This window comes from Talpa occidentalis, unplaced genomic scaffold (assembly GCF_014898055.3).
Source record: "Talpa occidentalis isolate TD23 unplaced genomic scaffold, MPIMG_talOcc4v2.1 talOcc4.8, whole genome shotgun sequence".
Classification (NCBI taxonomy): Eukaryota; Metazoa; Chordata; class Mammalia; order Eulipotyphla; family Talpidae; genus Talpa; species Talpa occidentalis.
In genome coordinates, this window is record NW_023605194.1 from 51,205,731 (window position 1) to 51,231,937 (window position 26,207).

At 35.6% G+C, this 26,207-nt stretch overlaps 1 long non-coding RNA gene across 1 annotated transcript in view; it reads left to right on the plus strand.

The window, feature by feature from the left end:
* The window catches only part of LOC129145047 (uncharacterized), a 39,626-nt gene extending 20,031 nt beyond the window's left edge, over positions 1–19,595 (plus strand). The window contains exons 2-3 of the long non-coding RNA XR_008550056.1: positions 18,016–18,174; positions 19,404–19,595. This is a non-coding gene — a long non-coding RNA (uncharacterized LOC129145047). The remainder of the gene's footprint in view (positions 1–18,015; positions 18,175–19,403) is intronic.
* The last annotated feature ends 6,612 nt before the right edge of the window (positions 19,596–26,207 follow it).

The following is a 26,207-nucleotide window of genomic DNA, read 5'->3' on the forward strand; positions in this document are numbered from 1 at the left end:
CTTGGAACTGAGAATTCAGAGAATCATGGAGTTTCACTGGGGCTCTCAGGAGACCTTGTTGTACAATTGAAGACAGAATTATGATCGAGGGCACATTTAATAAGGTAACAAATAAGTAATCTAGAAAATAACTGCAGTTTGCAATCTGTTTTTATTTAACCACTTACTTTTCCTTTATTTAGGATTTCTGATCTTTAAACTACCTTTATCATAGTTTAAATAAATCTATTAAGAGTTGACTCACCTAATGGTTAATAAATGTCTTCCTGTTTTCTTTGCAATGATTCTCAGATTTTATAAAAAAATTTCTTGCCATTTTAGTCTAATGACCAAAGACAGTGAGACAGTAGTAATTTGAATGATTATATCTAAATGTGTGCTATTTTCACCATGCCAACAGTGTCCTTAAACCATGTATAAGTAAAATAGAGATTGCAGAAATAATTAGGTAGGAATCAAATGCAATTCCTGGATAGCTTTCCAGATGTTGCAATACTTTTAGGCAACTATGTCATCTATCTACTCCCCCCTTTTTTTTTCACTAATTAAATAATCTTTAATAACATGATGATGTGATATTGTCCATGCCTTAAAAAATTTACTCTGACCAATTCTGTTTGGTAGCCACATGACATAATCCTATACATAAAGTCACAGGATTGGGACCTGTAATGCTAAGTATCTGAACTCCTTGTCTTCATCTCCCCCCCTCTGTGGGACGTAGATGACACACAGGATGAAGAATAGTCAGACTGAGTTCACAAGGTGGTTTTGTGAATCATACATCCTAAGTGTGGCAGTGAGGAGAGCTGTGTTCACGTGATACCATGTAGTGTTACACTAGCCAAGGGAACCTTACCTCTAGGCTTCCCAATTAGTGAAGAAAGTAGAACTCCTAATTTGTTTAAACTATGGGGGGAGGAGGTTGCTCCTGTTACTTGAGGCTAAACATGTCTTCATAGATATGAGCACATATAGATTACTGTGACAAGTACAAGATCTTGCAGGGTGTACAGAAAGCCTTCTAGGAGTTTCTAAATCTTATAAGAAATACCTATTTAGCTAGCTATCTCTTATCTATTGATCATTTATCTACGGTATTATTTTAAACCCTGAGTTGGTGTGATCCAAAGAACTCCATGACTAAGGAAGAAGAGATAAGAAGAGATATCATCTGACTGACAATGCCTGAGAAGGTTTCTTGGGAGGATTCTTTTTAGGTCTTTTGTTTTTCTTTGTAAGAGTAAATATGACATCTAGAGTCTGGAAAAACACCTGGGGCAAAAACCAACTTAAGTGATGCTGCAGAAAAGTCTCTGGTTTGGTATCACCAGCTATTCAAAAATAAAGTAGTATATGATATTTCTAAACCATTTGCCTGTGTTATGGTACAGATTGCAAGATTGGTTTGAACTCAACTGAAGCTACAGTTTTCATGTGATTCCCATATCAGATTGTTTCTTGATCTACCTCATAACTGGGCATAGATCAAACCTTGCTATTTTTGTTGTTGAGCTAATATAATGCAGTCTGCAGGGAAAATCACAGTGAAGCAATAACAGGAGAAAGACCCAAACACCCATTTCTGCTCTTGGTAATTTCACTGGTTCTATTCCCTAACTTTTAATCCCAGGGGAAGTCACATGCGAGTTTGAGAGTTAAAGTAAACTTTAAGAAGTAAAGATGTGGATGAACTGTGTGTGTTTTGGTGAGGGAGCTCTTTACAACTATGTGCCCAAAATGGTGTTCATTAAGGAAATTCTAAGGTAGAGAGGGTAAGAGTTGATATTCCGTTCATTGACATAGTTTTGGGTGCATATTTATGGGTGATATTCAAGTAGGTATAGTTATTTAGATATCAGTCATATTTATTTAGATGATATATACACAAACATATATTTGGCTGTTATCTTCTGGAATCAGTGTAAACGAGTGGTTAAATGACATATATGAGCTTCTGGTAGAATCTTTACTTTTCCTGAAATTCTTCAGGTAATTTCTGCTTTCCATGAACAATTTTCTGGTTCCTTATATTTACCTGACTTTACATAAGTGCTTACACATATACATTATAGCTTGGGTCTAGAACACAATGCTAAAGCCTTGACAGGGACTGGACCTCTTTGCTCTCTTTCTAAGCATGTACCATGTTTTTGTTTTTTTGTTTTTTTTAAAGATTTTTTTATTTATTTATACAAGCACTGGGTATAGTCAGAAGCACTGGAGGGTGAGGGAATTCACCAGAGCCAGAGCGGGGAGCAGAGCAGGCAGAAGGACCAAAGTACACTGCTGAGGGGAGCAGCGGGTGGCAGGAGAGGTCTGCGCACCATGTGGGACCCTCCTCCAGTGGCCGCGGAGCAGCCGGGGATCGAACCGGCACTGCAGAGGCCGCAGGCAGCTTCGCAACCCAGCGCTCAACCGCTGTGCCACCGGGGAGGCCCTAAGCATGTACCATGTTATACATCCCTTAGGACTCAGGACACATTCCCGCTGAATTCAGCTTGCCTCCAGATCTTCATATCTCATTTGAAGTCTCATGTTTACAGAGGGACACTTCTGTCTTCACCGATAGGAGTTTCCTTCAAAGACATAAGGAACATTTTTCCAGGAGATGGTTTCATAGAACAATGTGTGTCTAGTTATGGTCTTTAACTTCCTGTTCACCCATAATTCATGAAGCCTCCTGGATACTGGTGGTGAGCTGGGAATCTCATTTACTTTCGTGTCTTTTAAACAGGAAAGTGTTTCCTGTAGAATTGTGAGAAAAATGATAAAATATCCTCAGGTATTTCTTATATGCCTTCTTATGCACCTACTATATTAGTTTCCTGTTGCTGCTGCAACAAATGACCTCAAAATAGTGGGTTAAAACAACAAAGATGTATTTTCTTACACTTGAGAGGTCAGAAGTCCTAAAATCAAGGTGTTGGTAGAGCTGCATTCCTTCTGGAGGCCCCAGGGAAGAATCTATTTCCTTGCCTTTTTTAGTTACCAGCAATCTGTATTCCCTCATTCCATGGCTGTGGACCCTCCTCCATCTTCAAAGTTAGCAGTGGGATGTCTTCAAATTTCTCTTTGACTCTGATGCTTTTGCCTCCCTCTTATAAGGATCTTTGTGATTAGATTGAACTCACCCAGAACATCCAGGAATCTTCCCTCTCAAGGGTCACAACTTAACCACATTTGCAAAGCCCCTTTTGCCTTATATTGTCACATACACATAGGTTCCTAGGATTAGAACATGGACATCACTGAGGAGTCATTAATCTGCTACCCATAGTTTTTGGATTACTTGATTGTTAACTTACTGTCACTATTTCATATAGAAATACCCATTGTGAATGATGTCATCCTCACATACAATTAGAGAAGTTAAATGTATTTATTGCTTTTTTGGAAGAGGAAATGGAAATTCAGAAATATTAAATTAGTTGCCCATAAATATAAAAGCGAAAACCTGGACTCAAACCCTATGTGGCTGATTTGAAGTGTCGTTTTTAACTCGAGTAGTGTAGAATCCTCAGCTTTCATTCACAATAAGGCATTGCTTTTCAAAGTTACTTTTGCAGCAAAACCTATGTTAAATGAAATTTTACACATGTAACTGATATGTCCCAATTCACCATCTAGGGGTTCAAAATAAGGTCATCTCTCTTTTAATATTCAAATTAAATGGCTAAAAATCCCATCTTGCTGTCATAGAAATGTCTTTCTTTCCTCCTTGGAATCTCCTTCCCATAAAAACTCAAGAACACTAGAAATGTGTATTCAATCTGTGACGTAACATTGGGGGAAAAATCTAAAATATTCTAATACATTTACCAGGGGCCAAGATCCCCACTGCTGTTGTTGCTGTCACCGCATGGTGTCACCCCTACAGACAGGAACAGTACCTGTTCATTGAAAGGAGTATGGCTGAATCTGCACACACAATCTGACATCTTTGGCTGGTAGTAGAGTCTAGATATAAGGAGTAAGTGGAAACCTCTCTTGTATAGTGATAGGCAGAATTATGGTCATCCATGCGCCTGCTCTTTCAGCTCCACAATGAACTTGCTCTTACACAATATAATTTATAGAAATTTCCCAAGGCAGTCCCTCTCTCAGTATCTGTGGAGCTGGGGTCTGGGGGGCTACCCTGGCATAGAAACAGCTCATTTCCAGAATCAGCTTCCCTTGTAACATCAACATCCTAGCCCCAGCTGTTAGAAAAGTCTTCTGTTGGTTCCAAAGTTTATTTCATTTGATACATCCAAATGAATGATATTTTCTTAAAAGTGTTAGAATTAGGTTGGGTTGCAAGGAAGGCAAAATAATAACACTAAATAATAGTGGTATAAATGAGACATGTTCTATTCTGTTGTTCTACCATGTGTTTTTTACTTTTCCAGAAGTCAACTCAGAGACCAAGGGGTACATTCAATTTGGAAACTGTCATCATTACATTCTAGCAAAGAAGAGGAAAATACAGACTGTCTTCTCCCCATCTTTTGTTTTTGCTTATTAACAACAGAAATTTATTTCTTACAGTTCAAGTTCAAGACAAAGGCAATGGTGGCTTGGGGGTCATGGAGGCCCAAGTTCAGAGTCCATACATGGCCATAGTAGTCTCTTGTGCAGGAAGGGGTGAGGGAGCTTTCTGGGGTCTCTTTTATAAGGATATCTTTCATCCTATTCTTTGGGGTTCTATCCACATGACCTAATTATCTCAGAGAGTCCCTCCTCCTAATACTATTATTTACTTTTTGTTGGTGTGTCTGTTTTTTTTTTTTAATTGTAATTTTAAAAATTGAAGTAGCATTGGTTTAAAGCTCTGAATATGATTTAGGGGTACAGGTTCACACTTCTTTGGATGTATGTCATCACACCATGTCTACCACCAAAACACCAATAGTGTTTTCATTGTCCTTTGGGCTCTCTCTTCCCTTTACTCTCCAGCCCCCAATCTCCATTCTGATAGCCTCAATTCTACTATAAGATTTCTAGGGTTTGTTTTGGTTTGGTTTCGTCTGTTCCTCTGTTTCTTTATATTCCATATAAGTGAAATCATTCACCATTTATCTTTTTCGTCCTGATCTATTTCACTGAGCATAATCCCCACCACTTCTATCCATGTTGTTGCAAATGACAAGATTTCAAGCTTTTTTAAAAATAGCTGAGTAGTATTCCATTGTGTATATATACCACTCATATATCATTAGGCACTTAGGCTGTTTCCATACTTTGATTATTATAAATAGTGTTGCAGTGAACAGAAGAGTGCATATATCCCTTCAAATTGGTGTTTTTGTATTTTTCAGGTAGATTAGAAATGGAATTGCTGAATCACATGGCATCTCTTTTTAATATTTTGAGAAGCCTCCCTTGTATTTTTCCATGGGGACTGGACCGAGACTGACTCTCCCTTTAAGGACACTGTTTTTATACCCCACTCTCTAGAACTTACACAGACAGGTGACAATATGGGATTTATGACTTCTATTCCAGGTGGTGATATGTCCTGTTAAAACTGAAGGATACTATTTTTAAGAAACAAGGTAATAGCCAACAGTCTTCAGCCTAAGGGAAACACCCTAACTTATTCTATGGCCACCCCTTTTTATAAAACAGGAGTAGATTGCTCTGGTAAATAGAGGTAGTTTCCTAGAGTTCTAAATCCTTAGATTTTGACACCTTTGCTATGGTTCTTGAGGCACAGCTGAGAAATATAGGACTATGGAGCTCATTTTGAGACCATTGCATAAAGGAGACAGCTCACAACTCAAAGGGTTAACTGCTTCTTGCTTTTAACAAACATATTTACTATTTTCCTGACAAATAAAAACGTAGAGAAAAATAAAAAGGAATAATGTAACAATGATGTATGCCTATGATGCAGATTTACTCCCATCACATATGGTTCCAGTACTATTTCAAAGAAATAAAGCACTTTGGATTCAGCTGGAATTCTTTTAAAACACCACATAGACTCATTCCCCTATTTCTCCATATCTATGTCCAACTTTGTCCTTCCCAATCTGTATCTAATATCGTTCTGGTTCATTTGAAAAAAAGTCATACTTCATTTTGATTTTGTTTGTTTTTATTAATGTACTTCTCTTGTCTGGGGCCTTATCCAGAATACCATATTACATTTAGCTGTCATGTCTCCTTATGCTGTTTCTGACTGTGACATTTCCATACTTTCCTTGTTTTCAGTGCCCTTGACAGTTTTAGGGAGTATTGGTTAAGGATTTTGTAGGCTATCTATGTATTGGAATTTATCTGATATTTTATCATGATTAAAAAAAGCGTTATGGGTTGTTGGGGAAAGGACACATAGGTAAAGTACCATTTTAATGATATCACACCAAGAGTGTATACTTTAAACATGACTTATCACTATTTATATAGACCTTCATCACTTGGCTAAAGTAGTATTTGTCAGGCTTCTGTGCTGGAGAGTTCCTCTTTTTCTCCTATTTCTATATTGTACTCCTTAGAAGAAAATCACTAATGCACAGTTCACACTTCAGAAGTGGGGAATTATGTCCCCTCTTTAAGGGTAGAGTACATAATTTATTTGGAATTCTTCAGCACAAGAGATGTGACTTTTATCCCTATTTATTTAATCATTTATTTAGGTCATTACAGACTCATAAATATTTATTTTATACTTTGGAATATAACCAACACTATTTTATTTTTTGTTCAAATTGTCTAGCTTTGGTCATTGGGAGTTCTCTCAGTTGGCTGCTATGTCTTTTGACAATGCCCCCCCCAACCTCCTGTGGTCATTTCATTTACTGAAATAATTTATCACAATCCAATATATGTTATATGTTGCACATGTATGTATACACATGTATGTACACATATAAATAAATATCACATGCATGTATTTGTGTAAGTATGTATGTTATATGTATGTACACACACATAATTTTTATTTTAATAGATTTCAGTTGCAAACTAATAGGAATAAATTTCCAAATTTGGGATTTTAGCATTACGATGATAGGCAGCCAAATATTTAGGGTGTGGTTTTTGCAGCTACCTCTCTTCCTCATTGTATTGCGAAAGCAATTACTTAGTCATAAGAACATATTCTTAACCTTTCTTTGAGTAACAAACTCCGTTTGAGATGCTGGTGAAAGGCTAACAGACCTTATTTTCCAGAAAAAAATATATTAATAAACACATACAGAATTTTTCTCAGCATTATTGATGATCTCATCTATGCCCTTAGTGACCTCTGATCAAGGGACCATGTGCTAGAAGGGCCAGGAAGTTCATATCCCCTATTGTTAGTTTTCTTAAGCCTCACTTCCATTGTGACTTCTTTTCTGGCTAAGGAATGGTGTCATTTAACAAATAAATCAGAAATGTCTGATCTAATAATACAATTTCTTCATCAGTTAATTACAAACATTTTATTTTAAGCTGTTCCCTTTTATGTAAAATCATAATGGAATTGCTTAGGGTTCTCTTTTCGGTTCTGTGATTTAAAGAAAAAACAGTTAATTTTCATGCATTCTTTAATTCATATCAATTTTGCTTAAATCACTTCCTCTTTGCACTAATGGTTTCTATTTAAAAGCGGTACAGTAGGGAGAGTATATTTAACATGATGCTGTGTCTGAAAACTTGCATAGGTGTAGGACTGAAAGAGTTAATTGAGTTAAATCTCTGTACATTTTTCTGAAGCTGTGTTTAAAACTGATTATTTCAAGGTGGTTTTTATAATCACTTCCAAATGTTTTAATGAGGCTGTTTTCCATTTTTTCAAGACTTCTTTAAAAAATTTTTCCTTTCCATATTGATTTTCCAGCCACTTTCCTTAATGTCGCCGTTGGCAGACCCAGTTATGCACTTTTACGGTTTGTTCCGGAAGCTTCCTTCTACCTCCCAGCCCCATCTCTCTTCCTGTCTCTTGGGTGCTCTTTATCTGAGGAGAAAGCACTTCTCGTCTGATTCCTAGCCATTTCTCATGAAGCCCATGTCCCAGACTGCGTGCAGTTTTTATTTCAATCTGTCAGTCTTAGTCATAGCTACCTCCTGTTGTCATTTTTTTCTTTAAGATCCCTCTGAAATAGAATCTACAAGACTTTTTATTTTATCAAATTCATTGATTATAACTCTTGGAAATCTGTGTAATCTGTGATTTTTATTCCTCTGGTTTGAGACTTCCTCAGAAACACTTCCCTTTCCTTTTCTGGGTTTTTCCAGCCTCGCAAGGAGTCCCTTCCCTACTGTATTAGTTAGCAATTGGCAATTAGGTTGTCCAGGGAAGGCAGGGCCGTGACACTTGTCACATGTCACAGCTTTTGGACAGCCCTGTGTAAATACATGTTACCGGCCAGCCCAGGCTGATGTCGGAGATTAGAGTCAGAATGTGCCTGCCATTCCTTCAGACAGAGGTCCTGTTAGTTCATGATAAACAGCTGCAAGATTTATGGCTTCCCAAAGAGGAAAACCAATTCCTTAGAGTATTGCTGGTGTGCTATCAGTATTCCAGACCCTCTCCTTGCAAACATCATGGCACAGAAGCAAGATCATTCATCAAATTGTGTTGTTAAATCTTGGTGCAAAGGGTGTTGGTGTTTTCTAGACAATGATAACAAATGGATCTGTTTTCCCTATTTCCTTCCCCTTACTAGTTTATTTGAGTCTAGAAACTGATTCTCCATATTTACACAAGCTTATTGAGTAATTCTGAATTTTTCATTTCAAGTTAAAGCGTTCAAGATGCATCTGTTTTTAATGGAGAGGGAAGGTGTGTCCCAGGCAGATGTCAAGATCTCTGCCAAGGTTAGCAGAATTGGAAGCATTAGTATGATGTCCCCTCTGTATATGTTTGGATTTTGAAGCTTGCTCATTGACTGTTCTCCCAGGATGAGTCACTACCTATGTATGAATGATACTGAAATTGTTTTACTTTTCAGTGGAGGAGAGGTAAATTAGGTGACCAGTGTGAGAAAAACTTCTTAAAATTTGGATTGTGGTATTATGTTAATTTTTGGACAAAACTGTCAGTTTTCAATGTATTAATACTAAAATATTTATAAATTATAGGCAAATAATGAAAATCCATATTTTGTTAGGACCATTCAAATCAAACAATAAAGAGTATCGAGTCTTTTGGCGAAATGCTGTTCCTAAAACTTAGGTGGTTTGTTACATACATGAACATCTGAGTACTTGGTAGTATCAGTTTGGGGCTAATATTTTCTTCTTTCAACTAGATGTTCGTCATTTTGTGAAAAGGGCAGAGGATCTGGCGTGAGCTTAAAATTTTTGTATTAAACAAATTTATCACGAGCAGAGGTTGAAGGATGAAGTCCCTGTGAAAAAGTCTTTGGAATATCACGGTATAGGGTCTTTCTGTAACATAAACTGTGTTCCCAGCAACACCCTATCATGATTTCCTCATTAATGTCCATGGAACTGATTGATTTCACTACAGTCTTAGTTTGCTTGAACTATTTAAACCTAAGGAAAAAAAAAGCTACTTGAATCTGTGGTCTTTTATTAATAAGATTAATTGGCATAAAATTTAATAATTGAGAAAGGATACCAGAAAGGAAGATAAAGTAGGGGTTCTAATGAGAAACAGATACCCATCCCCAAGGAAATAAATGTGAGTACGGATATAACATTAATACAAAGAAAAGGAAAAAATGTGTAGCTGCTGCATGTAGTGGCAAGCTCCCTCCTAGGGCTACATACTGGCTTCCAATTCTGTTCCCCCTATTATCTCCAACTCGGAAAATTCTGCTTTTGGAGTTGAAATTCTCCATGCTTTGTTTTATCCTGAGGGAATGCATTCAGTTTTTCTGGAAGTTTTTATTTTGTGAAAGTTAAATCTCCTTAGCTTTTATCTGGGCAATGATGTATTTGAATAAACACAGCGCTGGCAGGCCCAGCAACAATTAGTCCCATCTCTGCCTTGCCCCACGAGGGAATGGGAAACACCAGCTCATTCCCATTGGCATCTGTAGCCTTGTTCATGTTTTATCTTTTCTGGCATGCTTTTCTTTCCTTTTCTTTTCCTGACTGACCAATTGTAGGGTCAACCTAAGATCCCTTTCTCCTATGCAGTATTTCTGAAGGATTCTGGTCTCCTCGACCTAGCTTTCCTTCCGGGCTGATTGCCACTGACTGATGATTTAGTCTTTGGTTATAACTTCTATTCTTCTCTCTCACCTGACATATAATCTTCAATCTCAGCAGGTGCTTGAGATACCAGAGGTCATATCTCCCATGAGAGAGTCTTCATAAAAGTGACATTGATGCAGAAAAGGTGACAGGGCACTTTGAGCCATATCTCCACTTGGGGGTTTGAGTCACCACAAGGAGCTCCTTTTTTTGTGATAGGAAGGAGTACCTGAAGACTTATTTAAGACTACCTTCTAATTATATTGTCAATAGATTGTAAGAAATAATTGGAGTCTCTCATAATACGTTCATAATAAAATTGTCACAGTTATTGTTCATTTATTGTGAATAAATTTCATAAAAATGCTTAAGGTCAATTATTTCAGACAAAATATTCCTAACATCATTGTTTCAGCAAAATATCTGATGAATACTGTTTTTTTCACAATCACTTGGAACACCCAAATGGAGTCACATTAGCATTTTGCAGATTATTTTTCCATGTGTTAAAATCAGTTATACCTGCGTTTGAAACATATGACTGAAAATTATTCATAATGCATTTTCTCAATTGGAACAGATTGCATATTGCATTAACCTAGTTTTTTCTAAAAACAGGTCTCACATTTCTGGGGTAAGGTAAATATGTTTTAGGAAGGTGCGCAAATGGAAGGTGCACAGTTTAGATTTTAAGAAGAATACATTTTAGTAGATAGCAGAAAGCATATAGCAGATCTGATTTCACTGGTATTATTGCTTAGGGAAAGTATGTAAATATTGTGAAAAGGGTTAAAAGAAAGCTATCAAGTATATAATTACAATATTTACTTAACTCTTTGCATGTTAGTGCATAGATAGGCAAAAGTTATAAATTTGGTGGAAGATATCTACTTAGAGGAAGCAAAGCTTGAAAACAAATCTAGACCTAGAATCAGGAAGAAAAGAGTATTAGTACTCATCCAGTGAGAGAGAAAAATGTTTCCAGACCCTGATGCCCTCCACACATTTCTAAGGAGAACCTTCTATACAAACACAATGCTGGGGCCACTGCAAGTTGAACATAGCCTGGAACCACTGATGACCAAGCCGTCCACTGGGCAGGATGACCAAGAAGAGAATGACTCCATCCCTGACATAAGCACGGGTGCATCAAGTATATCTAAGGGTATCTGCCAATGGGGCATTTTTACTATGCCAGTTGGACAGTATTCTCCTTTAGTTATAAACTAAAGCAGATACTATGACATCTCTAAATGTAATTACTTTCACTCACATCCAACACTTTTTCTAGAATAGGAGAGAAAAAATGAGCAGATACAGAAGACAGGTGTAATTTCCTCTTTCTCTGGGTCCAACTTTGGGTTTGTGTCATACATGGAGTCATTTCCCATCCTATGTAGTCACCATTCTAAAGTGTCTTATCATCCTACTTCTTTCTCAGCTAGGTCTGGACATATGATACATTTTAGGATCAAGAAGATGTGGTACGTATATACCATGGAATATTACTCAGCATTCAAAAAGATAAACACATGCAATTTGCAGCAACATGGATGGCGCTGGAACGGATCATGCTCAGCAAAATAAGCCAAAAAGAAAAAGAAAAATACCGGATGGTCTCACTCATAGCAGGAATCTAGAAAACTTAAATAAGGGACCAGGAAAATGAATAACTATAAGAAAGTGAAAATCAAAATCAACAAAAAACTATGAACCAGAGACACTTTTTGGGGGGGTGAGGGGCGGGAGGGGAGGGATTGGGGTCAGAATGGGGGGGGGCTGCAATTGTATGGGGAATATAAAAATAAAAAAAAAATTAAAAAAAAATTAATTTAAATTTAAAAAAAAAAAAAAAGTTGACCAGCTAGGAACTCCCTTGTGGTGCAAGGGTTGAGACACAATCTACGAGGCTGTCCGCAGCCACTGCAGCACAAGTTCAATTCCCGGTCAGCCAGGGGGCAACCCACATGGTCCAGCAGACCTCTCCTAACTCGCCCGCTGCTCCTCTCAGCAGTGTATTTTGGCAAGTCTGCCTGTTCTATTCCCCACTCTGTCTCTGGTGAATCCTCTCATCCCCCCATGCCTCTGACTGGTACCCCATCTCCTGTATGCATAAATAAATAAATCTTAAAAATAAAGTTGATCAGCTAAATCACAATTTTGACTTTTTCCAATGGTGATAAAATTTGGGAAATTTAAGGAAGATACTTTTTCTAAGTATCACTTTGACTAAGAATATAGGATATTGATAAAGAGCAAAACAATACTTGGCAAGCAGCTTAGCTAGTGTAACACAAGGCAATGATCCTGTTCAACTATAGAAGTCAGTGGCCACTTTGCTGGACACCAGAAACTCATAGAGTCTATTGTTTGTTGGACCTGGGGAACATCTTATCAGAATACTTGAACGAGGAACTAAGATCTGTATTTCCCTTGCTCTGGAGAGATCACTGTCAAAGTAGGAATCAGTCCTTAGTGATGATTCTAAACTCTCCACTCCTCCAGGAAGGTGCCCCATCTTACTCATGGAGGGATCCTTGGAGTTAACACAGAGCCTGGTCTATGAAAGTACATTGTTTTGTTACTCATAATATTTATATTTGTAATTCATAGATTTCTGAACTTGTTATAGTCAATGTTTCCAGAGACTAATTATATATTGATAAGTGGTCATGCCAATAAATGGAAAAAAAAAAAAACAGAAAAGGGAGGGGGAGATGGAAGAAGAGATTTGAGGAGCAGGGAAAATCATAACACAATTTATTATTTATTAATTAAATTCAGACATACTTTGTATTACAAATAACTTCTAGGAATTGAACAAATGTTAAAAACATTAAGTTAAAAAATTGTTTAGTTTCTTTGTAATGTCCTTAGTAGATTGTAATTACATTCTTTAATTCTGATATGAAAGGGGAACACTCACTCAATATTTTTGTAGCTTTTTAAGCAAGGAAAAACATTGATTTAGGCTGAAACAAGAATTCTTATCATTTCCATCCACTATGAACTCTCCATTAAGCACAATTGGATAATAATGTAGTGTGACCGTTGCTGATCTTTATCTCCCTGTGCCTCTACATCAAGACAGTAGCTCTCATGATTACAAATGTGTTCATTTGAAATCAGGAATACTACAGAATTGCTAAAACTAACAGTTTTAAAGTTTAAATATAATTAATGTGACTTAAATTGATTCAGAGACTCAAATATTGCAATTATCCTCTACTAAACCCCTCAGTGGGGGATTTAAAAATATTATAAACTAAAGTGCTAATTTAGAACTGAAATCCAATATGGATAATCTTTTTTCTCTTTCCACCCTCCTTTCTTTCCTTCATGCTTTCCTTCCTCCCTCCATTTTACAGCTTTCTTTCTTTTCAGCTAAACAGACTCAGCATTACTTTCACCCATAGACTGCTCTGGTTTCAACATTTGAGGAAATGAAAACAATATTTCTGGCTACTGTTCTTTCTTAATATAGGGGCCTAGTGTATAATGACAAACATTTCTTCTAATGACAAACATTCTCCATTAAATGTTTATTAAATTACCTATAAGCTTTAAATCTTAATTTATATATACAAAGTTGAAACAGTACGAAAGAAAACCAAAGGAATTTGATTATGAAGAGACATTTCGATTTCTGCAAACTCTTAGAAACTGACCAATGAGATTTATTTTAAAGGTTATTTTATTTACTAGTATATTCGCTGAGTGAATTGAATACGTCAGTAGTTTAGATACCTGAATTCCTCCAAGACTGTGATTTGGGGAGTTCTCATTATATATATATATAAAAGCATCCTGCAGTGTTTGTTGCTTAGTGGGGCCAACCTATGTCTATAAACCTCTGCTTCCCATCAAGAGGCTGAACAAGTCAACAGACAGGGATGTTTTAAAATGAACAGGAAGAAAAACTCATTCTGTCATAATGAAAATTCTATAATACTTCTGAGGAACAATGTTAATGATCAACACTGGCTGTAGATATGACAGTTTGGATGTGAGTGTGAGTGAGTGTGTGTGTGTGTGTAGATGCTTTACATTTTCAAGGGTACTTAATAACTACACAATAGTGACATGCAACAATAGAAATACTGAGACCAATGTGCAAAGTAAAGCTTCTCCCCTACCCCACCCCTCTCCCTCTAGTCTGGGGCAGCCTGGGAAAAGAGATCTTCTGATATAGAATAAGTCATCAGCAGGGCTTATACCTACAGAGTATCCACAGCTCTCTACCTCACTGATTTTTGTTCCTGTTTGTTCTTTTCAAAATTTAAAATGGTAGACTGTCCTCTCCTCTCTTAAATCTGATTCAGAACCCCAACTTGAAGGCTAGAAAAGACAGATCAGCTATTTTAGAAATGACTAAGAGCATTGGAGTTCTGGCCACTGAAGCTCTTTCCTGTCCAAAGCTCTCTCTAAAATCAGTTCTTCCATGGATTCCTCCAGAGTATGGGAAATATTCTAGTTATACAATCATTTGGGTTAAGATTCTGAAGGCCTGAATTGTAATGTAAACAGCAGAGGAGGCTTTCACATCCTGTAATTACTTACCAGCCATTTTCACTTTTTCTTTTCTTTCTTTCTTTTTTTTTTTTTACCTAGCAGAGCCTAGACTGCTCCTGAAGAGGATGGAGTGAGTCCTATTTAGGGGGAGATTGAGTAGGATGATAATGCATATTGGATTGTGTCAGAGAGAACATGAAAAGGCTAACACATATGAGAACTGAGCATTTGAGGAACAGAATTAATATGCTGGGTTGTTGAATACATAGGCCACAGGAGGGGAAACGTGAAAAGAGAGAAAGTACGTTATGAAATAAGACTGGTACTTCGAGGCATTCTCTAAGCTTTCTAGTCTGGTACAATGTTTGCTTCATTTGGTGAGAGGCCTCATTCAAATTAAAGACCTTCTAAGAGCTTATTTTGCTGAGGTAATGGCCTAGGAAACTAAGAGTGCTTCAGAAGATGAGAAAAATTGTTTCAAACTTCCCAATGTACCTCTCAGAGGTAGACTTTGGTGTCCAGGGGACTTTTGGTTAGAGATCTACTTGGGAATATTATGCAACTCAATTAGATGATAACTGGTATCTGAATGTCTTCTTGGCTTAGCTATCTATCCCTGAGGATGCCTCAGAAACAAAGACGTGCAGGATGCCTTCTGTTTTAAGTCTAGGATACAGTCTCGACTGTATCCAGTAGCTTATCATGCAAATGGATTACAAGGAGAGGAATGAGTAATGCATGATGACTAACAGTGAGCATTACCAACTTAGCTCTGCCACCAACAGTTAACTTAGTGAACTATTGAAGATAACCTCAAATCTGCCTACTCATTAAGAAAGGGAATGATAAGCGCATCCTTAGCTTATCATGTGGTTTGAATGAAAGTTTCAAAGTTGTTCTCAAAGTTATTTGATAGTGGAGAGGAGTGGTGTATATATATAAAGGATGAGAGATAAGCACATCTTTAATGATTAAGTGATTGACATTGCTTAGAAATTATGTATAACTAAAATAGAATAGCAAATCAAGAGTTTAGAATCCTCAGTGAACTAGTATCCCCTACATCATCTGTCATCTACTAAATAAAGTGTATTTCCCCTCATTTATTTGTCCTGCTCATTCAACACATTTGTGAATGACTAAGAAAAGTCAAGGTGCATCCATTTCCCTGAATGCAATTAGCTTGAGTGCTTCAGTGTAGTGCTTGAGTACAAATTTCACATATGACTATGTTTAGGGAGCTTGGTTTATGACACAATGATGTTTCCCAAAATTGTGTATTAACTTCTTCTTTAAATATTTTCCTGTTCATTTAAATATTCCTTTAAATATTTCCTTTAAATATTTGCTCTCTCCTCTCCTGGAACTACAAACATACATCTCTCAGTCCATTTTATATTGTCCTAATGGCTCTCAAAATTTGGTCTATTTTTCCCCTACCTTTTTTCTTTTATCTTCACATTGAATAATTCCTACATTCCAGCTTCCTTGTTATTGAGCAATGGGCTAGTTATACAATGGACATAGACATTGATATATCATGACACCAGGCTTGGGGTGGGGGAAGCTTCATGCAAATGTATTACAAGGAGAGGAATGACTAATGCCTGATGATAACAATGAGCATTACCAACTTAACTCTGCTTGCTCAGGCTGGCTCATCTGCAAATAAGCTACTGTGTTAACATAAACCTCAAGGAGAAAGTTCAGATAAATTGTTTTTTTTTTTTTTTTCTTTTGTGCTCTAGGGTATGGAAGCAACTGAACAATTTAACTTCAGTTCTATCCTCTTTCTCTGCTACTTCCATTCTTACATAAAACCAGTCATTGATATTTTTATTTCAGTCATATTTTTTAGTTCTATAACTTCTATGTACAATTTCTATCTCTGTGTGGAGAATGCTTATTTTTTCATTCATTGTTAGTATATCTTTCTTTACATCATTGACTATAGATATTTCTAATTCCTTTTCTGATAATTTCAACACCTGAGTCATTTCAGGTTCAGTTTTCATTGATTATCTTTTCTCTTAAAAATGTGTGGCATTATTCTGTTTCTTTTTTGGTAATTTTGAAATGAAATTATTCTTTTACTGAAACTATTGAGGTAATGATGTATTTTTTTTTTGTAATGGGAAAACGTATTCATGCATTTTCTCATGAAAAATTACACCTGCATTCTTGGGGTTGTGATGCATTATTACAGTGCTAAATCTAAATAGCTAACATTTTATGGATAATTTTTGCAACTATGTTTTATGAAGCACGCACCTAAATTTTTATTTTCTTCTTTTGCCTCTCTTTTCTCACTTCCTTTCCTGTTTTTAAAGATTACACTAGTCTCATAACATTAGTCAGAGAGATTTATCTCTTTTCTAAATTTTCTGGAAAAATTTATAAGACACACTTTATCTGATTATCTCTGTTTTTGTTATAATTTTCAACTGTTACCCTGAGATACAAATCACATGGAACAAATAAAATTGATTTTTGATTCTTTCACTTTACTACCAATTTTCAAATACTAAAATTTATTAATTGCATTCACCTGAAAGGACCAATAAATTTTTCTATTATTTTGCTTGTTTGTATTTCATTCATTTATTCATTCATATTTTCATTTTGGCATCATTATAAACTCATGGATTTAAATACATATTTTATTACAATACTTCAAGCATTACTGTCCTTATTGATGCTCAGATTTTCTCATCGTAGATCACATTGATTTCTCAATCATTTTGGCTTAAACTAACTAGGCTTTTGTAACTTCTCTACTTTTTGCATGATAAACTTTCTGATGTGCTAATCTCGTATTCCCCCATCCTAAACTACTAGCTATTTCTACAATAAATCAGGTTCCTTTTGGTGTGACATGTTTTCTACTATTTGAGTACTAGAAATGTTCACTGATACTATCATTATTATCTAATGTGCTAAATCATTGTTAGTACTGGAAGAATCCACAATTTTTTTTGAGAAAGTTGTAATGGCAGAGACATTACCAACTTGGTATGAAATGTTGATATAGAGAATAAAATGAAAGAAAACCGCTGGACTTTCAAAGCTCTGCAGGCAGAAGAGAGGCTGACAAAGTGACTCAGTTGCAAACGTGTGCTATCACTTGTGACAAGAGAAGGTTGATTATGAAGGAAGAGCTGTGAGCTTGGAGGGTGAAACACTGGGACACATACAGTGATTTCCAGGACTTAAAAACTAATGCCCATTTGGATTTCAAAATTGCTTGGGAACAATGACTTCATTCTTGCATTTCATTTTCTCCCCTTTTAAATTGAAATATCTGTAACTGTTATTAAAGTTCTTTACTATTATTGTATTTTAGAAGCTTATTTCTTGAGTTCACAGGAAGAGGAATTTTGTTACAACATGGATTATATTCAGAGTCTCACCTATACCTAATATAGAAGAAGAGGCATTCGACTTTTGAACTGATGAGATTTAGATATGATTTTGGATTTGAATTGATTCCAATGGGTTGAGACATTCCCTGATCTTGGAGTGGAGGTGAATAAATGTATTTTGTATGTGGGATCCTTGTGTGTTTTATACTCTACATGGCAGAGTATAATAGGCTGAATAATTACTCCTTGAAAAAATTCACACCTTAATCCTCAGAATCTGCAAATAATTGACCTTATATAGTAAAAGGACTTTGTATCTTGAGATGATAAAATTATCATGGATTATACCAGCTGACCCAATATAATCACAAGGGTTTCAATCAGTGGTAGAAAATGTCATCATGAGAGTTTGTAATGATAAAAAAAATACAGAAACCTACTTGTACAGACAGCCAAGGGATACATATTTTTAAAAAATAAAACATTATGTGTTGATACTCTTACTTCCAACTCAAGTTCAGAACTACTGAGTACTTACCTATCCTTATAAATTTTCATCAGTATGTATTTTCTCCCATGCTGAAAATGTTTTCGGTGATCAGAAAATGACTACTCATCTGCTCTGTTCTGGATTAAAAATATGCCAGTTTTAGAATGATAATACCATTACTTACTACCAAAATATGATTACCAAAAATGGTTTATTCTTAGATTAATTCCCACTGAGAGTGTAAAATGAAATTACTGTGCTTTAAAGTCATTTAGAATAGATCTCCTCTGTGTGATTACGCCACCAATTGGAGACTGAGTTAGCTTCATTTGTCTCATTTTTAGATTTTTAATGACTTCTTTTTGATTGAATTTTATTTTATATCATGTGAAATATTTTTATGGCTCCAACATTAAGTCTACAAATCAAAGAAGTCTGTCTTCTACTCCTATTTCCCCACTATTCCCTTATTATCTTATAAGCACATATGTATTTTAAAACCACTGGAAAACTACTGGTTTATTTTTAAAACAGCTCAGAGAACAAATGTATTTTACTATGCATTAGTAATATCAATAAAAATGAATGATGATGAAAATTTTAAAATATATTCTAAGCAAACAGGAAAAAAAAAAGAATAGCCTTGGACTCACTACCAACCTTATGACTATCAGCAGTGGCTGAGATACCCCCTCCCAAAAGATTTTTGCTCTTCTTGAATTAGTTTGAAGCAAAAGCCCCCCAAAATAAATCATTTTATCCAAAAAAATTTAGTATCTCTCAAAGATAAACACCATTTTTATATCAGTAAATACAAAGAGTTTAAACTTGAAGGCTATTTTGCTTTTAAAGACTAAAATAAGGACCATGAATTATAATTTTTTCTTTAAAAATCTGTTTAGGGCCTTCCTGGTGGTGCAAGGGGTTAAGTTGCAACCTATGAAGCTATTCGTAGCAGCTGCAGCACAACTTTGATCCGAGGCCAAGGAGCAACCCACATGGTGCAGCAGATCTCTCCTGACATGGCGCAGCAGACCTCTCCTGACTTGCCCGCTACTCCCCTCAGCAGTGTGTTTCATCTGCCTGTTCCATTACCCACTCTGTCTCTGGTGAATCCTCTCACCCTCCCACACCTCTGGCCTATACCCCAGCTCTTGTATGAAAAAATAAATAAATCTTTAAAAATGTATAAAAATCTGTTTAATGTATAGGTTGCCTTTTCATAATTTTTCTCTCACTTTCTTTGCTATTGTCAACAAAGCTATATTGGTTGTCCCCTAAATTTTTGCAGAGCTGGAAGTTTATGGATTTTATTCCTATGATGCTATTTAATGTATTTCTTTAGTCAATATGTTTGTAAATTGATATTTGGACCTAGGGTTTGATAAGTCTTCATCAAAGATGATATTTTGTTCTTCAATCAAGAGACAACTTCCACATGTTTCTTCTTTTTCTGGTGATCAATTCCTAGATTAATTAAATCACTAAGGATTGCAAAATGATATTCTAGTTCTATTATTTTCTTCACTTTTAGTTGGAATTATTTCATAAAGTGAAATAAACATCTCATCTACTATTTAGTTACCATTCATCTAGAAAGGCAGGGTGAAATATTCATTCTTTAATTTTTATTTGTAAAGTTTTAAAAACAATGAGTGGTTCCTGGTGGCCAGGTTCTACCAAATGAGAGAAAATATTTGCACATTATATATCTGATAAGGGGTTAATATCCAACTTTTACAAAAAAAAAAACAAAACCAAAATCTTACAACTCAACAGAAAGAAAACAAAACTCAATAAAAATGGCAGAAAAGTTAAATATATACTTCTCCAAGTGGCAGAAAAGAAGTTAAATATACACTTCTCCAAAGAAGACATACAGATGTCCAGCAGCACATACAAAAAATGCTCGTCATCACTTATCATGAAGGAAATGCAAATCAAAACTACAATGAGCTATCATTTGACAGCTGTGAAAATGGAAAATGGCCCATATGAAAAAGACCAGAAACAAGTATGTAGAGAAAAAGGAAATCTGGAAATCTACTGGTGAAAATGTAGACAGATCTAATACCTATGGAAAACGGTATGGATGGTTCTCAAAATATTAATATCATATCTAACATATGATCCAGCCATTCTATTCCTAGGTATCTACCCAATTAACACTAATGTTGGAAGGAATATATGTACTCCTATGTTTATAGCAGCACTATTTATAATAGCTGAGGTATGGAATCAGTCTAAGTGCTCAAAGACAAATGAGTGGATTAGGAAGCTATGATACACACACACACAGTAGGATACCACCCAGCATTTTAAAAAGATGAACTCTTATTATTTGCAACAACCTGCATAGAATAACAGGGGGCCATGCTAAGGGAAATAAGTTAGAGGGAGAAAGACAAATACCAGATGACTTAATTCATATGTGGAATAGAGAGAAAAGAAGAAAAAAAAAAAGAGGAGTCAAACAATCACTAGAAGTTAGCTATAGAATTGCAACTACCAGAGAGGGAAGGAGGGTTAAGAGTATGGTTGCAAGGGACCCAGTGGACTAAGATGGAGGTCTTGTTATGCTGTGGTCATGAGTGTGGCATGGTAACATACATTTGAAGAGGTGTTAATCTATATCTGTGAATCATATACAGTGTTGTGGACAAATGTTACCTCAAAAAAAAATATATAAGACACAAAGAAACAGTCACTTGGAGTGGTGTATGTGGTCACTAGCCAGATATACTTATACATTCATTTATTTCAGTAATTAATGGTGACCTATTATGATGAATTACCATATGATTCAGTGATTCCATTTGTGGGGATAGATATGAAGAAAATAACGTTGCTATCCTAAAGATATATCTGTACTCCTGTGTTCATTGCAGCATTATTTACACAACCCAGACTTAGAACACCCTAACAGTCCATTGATGGAAAAAGGAACTCTTGCCATTGTGATAACATTGGTTGACCACGAGGCATTACGCTAAGTGATACATATATATATATATATATATATATATATAGAGAGAGAGAGAGAGAGAGAGAGAGAGAGAGAGCAGAGAATGTTAAATATTGCACTCTCATTTACATGTGGAATCTAAAATAACCAAGCTTATAAAGACAGAGAACAGACTGATGGTTACCAAAGGGAGGCTTGGAAGATAAAGGATTGGTTGAAGCTGATCAGGAGGTACAAACTTCCAGTTATAAGAATCTCTGGAGATGTAAAGTACAGAATAATGTACAGTTAACTATATAGTTAATTGTCAATAATACTATTTTGTACATTTGAACTTTGCCGAGAGAGTAAGTCTTAAAAGTTCTCATCCAAGGGAAAAAAGAAGTCTGACTATGTAAAGTTTCAGTTAACTAAACTGATCCTGAAAACCATTTTATAATAAATAATAAGATTAAATCATCACATGATATGCCTTAAACTTCCACAATGTTATACATGAATTATAACTCAATAAAACTGGAGAAAATATTTACTCTTTTTTACTATATTCTTACATTTGCATATGACTTAGCAAATAGAAGAGTTCCAAATACTAACCTTCCCTCCCTCCACCTGCTTCTTCTATTATTTAAGTCTTGTATTAGCATGGTAAATGACAATTAATAAATCAATTATGATAAATTATTAACTATTATCTATAATTTACATTAAAACTCACTTTTTGCACTGTATAGTTCTATGCGTTTTGACAAATGTTTAAAAGGTATCCATCATTAAAGTGTCATACTTACCAGTATTCTAACTTAAAAGTACCCTGTGCTCTACCTATTCATCTCCTCTCTCCTCCCCCAGCTCCAGAAATCACTTATCTTTTACTTTCTTAATGGTTTTGCTTTTTCCACAACAACATATTGTTAGAATCATAGAGTATGTTGCTTCTTACTTTAGTAATATACATTATAGCTTCCTCCTTTTTTTTTTAACATGACTTGAATAGCTCATTGCTTTTTATCACTGAACAGTGTTCCATTGCATGTACTACCAGTTTCTTTATCCATTCACCTATTGAAGGATACCTTGGCTGCTTTCAATTTTTGGCAATTATGAATAAAGCTACTACAAACTACAATTTTGTTTGGATCTGTGTTTTCAGCTTATTTGGGTAGACATGCAGGAGAGAAATTGCTGGACTGAATGTGCCTAGGCAGGGAACTCTTACCCCTCTGGGTACTTCTCAGGATGGACAAGAAATCAAAACAGCATCAGACAGATTATCAGAGGGAAACAATTGTGCTCTGGGAGCTACAATAATTATACAGTCCCATCATCCATTAGGGAGAAAGGGATATAAATTTGATATAAATTTGGTGTGGAGGGGATTGAGCTCAATAGGAGAGGGGAGGAGATAACTTCATCCTTACACATGATAAGAGGGGGAAATGTCTTTGTCTAATTCTTAAAGATGAGATTTTCAAATAGAGGAGACCTGGTTTTGAGATAAATTTACAACTAAATGAGACAACTCACACTACATTCTTCTAGGTCACTAAACAAGGGCACAGTGATTGCTTGTTTGATCAGGAAAATTGCAGAAGCCAATTGACATGTGACAATTTTTCCTCAGATTAGGAAAGGGAAGAATTTAGGCAAGGACACACTCTCCTCTTCAGTCTCAAGGGATTTCATAGCTCTTAGCTCAAAACATTCCACATGCCAGAATGGGGCATCCTGAGGAAACCAGTTCTGAGAACTAGGGGATGGTCTGATCCTGTCACCTTAGTAAAATTATGTTTAGTTATTTTATGTGAAATATGTAAGGATCATGCCCAGAGTCATCTTTCTGCATACAGATGTTTAATTATTTTAGAATCCTATGTTGAAAAGAGTATCCTTCCTACATTAAATTACATATGCTCCTTTTATCTCTAGCCCTGCATTCAGCATCCTCCACTATCTTATAGTTAACTACTTTAAAAAATTATGTGTCTAGGGCCTCCCCTGGTGGCACAGCGGTTGAGCGCTGGGGTACAAAGCTTCTCATAGCCTCGCAGCACCTGTTCGATCCGTGGCCACCGGGTGAGGGTCCCACATGGCACGCAGACCTCTCCTGCGGCCTGCTGCTCCCCTCAGCAGCGTATTTCTTCAATCTGCCTGTTCTGTTCCCTGCCCTGGCTCTGGTGAATTATTTCACCCTCCTGCGCTTCTGACTGTACTCAGTGCTTGTATACATAAATAAATAAATCTTCAAAAAAAAAATTATGTGTCTACCCAAATTTGTTAGATAAAAGGTAGCACACTCTACACATTGTGTTAATTCTGGATGTTATAACAAGATGCTACATTTTGTTTCTCACATTTTTGGAGGCTGGGAGTCCAAAAATTACAGGACTTGGACTTACCAATTTGGTCCTGCCTTACAGTTAAGTCCTCACATAGTGCATAGCAGAGAAAGAGAGAGGAAGTAATTTCTCCCTTAAGTCTTCTTATAAAGTCATTGATTTCACCATGGGGGTTTCACCTTCATGATCTAATTACCTCCATGTCTAATTACACTGGTCAGTAACTTCAGTACAATGTATAATGGAAGGGAAGTTAGTGGCTAGACTTTTATTTTTCTCAATTTTGTACAACACTCTCTAGTATTTTTCTATTAAATAAGAGCAACATGTGCATAAAGATGGATAGGTAGGTAGATAGACAAAATCATGTTAAGAACATCTTTCATTCCTAGCTTATTATTTTAAATGTGAATGAATATTGAATTAAATTTTGTCAAGCATTTATGAAGATGATAATATGATTTTTCTCTTAATTGGATTATAATGATGAATTATACTAATGGTTTTCTAACATTGAATCACACATATATTTTTTGAGTTAACCTTCTTAGTCATCACAATCATGTGAATATGTTATTGAATTATGTTTATTAATTCTAAATTTATATAAATTTCTAAGTGAGATTAGTCTGTTATTTTTATGGAGCATTTTTTTTTTCAGGTTTTGGGATCTTGATGTAATTATTTCATAAAGGTAGACTTGGTAGATTTCACTTGTGAAATCTTCTGGGCCTTCTTTTTGTGTGGGATATCTCCTTAGTTACTGTTTATTTCTTCTATAGAAAATGAACTCTTCGGACTCTGTCTTCGCTGGGGTTATTTTTTCCTAATAAGTGACTCTTTTCATATTGATTTCCTATATGTCTTCCCTCCAAAAGACAAATATCCTCCTATGGATTATTTCCTTTCTCGTTGATTTTTCTAGAACTTTTATTCCAGTCTGTTTTAGGTGTAATTTTGTGGGTTTTTTGCCCTTAACTTTATTAGATGGCAATACAGTTTTCTATTTATTTTAAATTGTATTTTTTATTGGGATGACATTGGTATTCAACACCATGTATGATTCAGAGGTAGCAGTTTGTACCTTTCAATTGTTACCACACCACACCCAACATCAAAGCACCAACAGCCCACTGGGCTCTCTTTCCTGTTTGCTCTTCTTCTCCCTCTCTCCCTTTCATCCTCTCATTTCTGTCAGATTTCTAGAGTTTGATTTGGTTTGGCTTTTTCTGATCCTTTGTTTTATTCCTCTATAATCTGTGTATGAGTAAAATAGATGATAAAACAAAAAGTGACATGACTACATTTACTTTCTAATATATTCAATTATTTTCCTGGGTTTACTCTACTGTCCCTCAAAAGGAGGCAAAATCTTGTGAGGTCTAAATTCAAAGATACTTTTCCTATCAGATTTAAATGATATACTATCAAATATTAAATTTTACAATTATACTTTTATTTCTCCTACCAATTATAAAAAATACTGTACTGGCTTCTTGTTTCTTTTCCGTGTAATTCTTATTTTTCTTTAATATATCTGCTCTTTCAATCTGGAACCTTTTAGAATTTTCTTTATTGATGTTATTATATTTTACTACAAAATGTCTAGCTGAAGGTTTTATCTATTATTTTATAGTCTGTAGAGATTCCCTTTTCAACTTTCTTTAAACTGGGCAAATTTATTATTTTATCAAATATTTCTTCATCTATATTTTTAAAATATCCAGGCAGTACTTTCATTGTCCATATGTTTTCACTTACACTTCTAATCTCCACAAATCTTATTTTCTTTGTATGTCCCTTCATTTTCTTTTCCTGCTGTATTTTGGAAAAATTCCTCAATCTGATATTTCAGCTCACTAATTTGTTTTACTAACTGGTTGGTATTCTTTAGTCACTTATCATCTTATCATACTTTTCACACCTCATATTTCACTGGGTTTTTTTTTTTTTTGGTACTACTTAACACTAATATATTCCATTCTCTGATAATATTGATATGCTATTTGTAATATCTGCTCCAACAGTTTTTCTTTATACCATTACTTTTATTCATTTTATCATTTTATAGTTTATCTCTCTCAGTTATTTGTGAAGTTATGTTTTTCTTGGGATAACAGCCATGCAGTGGCTTTTAAACTTATTTTTAATATGTTGGACAGGAAGAAACACAATTTACCTCATGACACATTTGATATGTGCATTCAAAATGATCTTTTAAAATGTATTTTATGTATATTACAAAATATTTACTTTTTTTAAAGATTTATTTATTCATACAAGAACTGGGGTTTAGGCCAGAGGTGCAGGAGGGTGAGAGAATTCACCGAGACAGAGTGGGGAGCAGTACAGGCAGATGGCCAAAGACACTGCTGAGGGGAGCAGCAGGCAAGCCAGGAGAG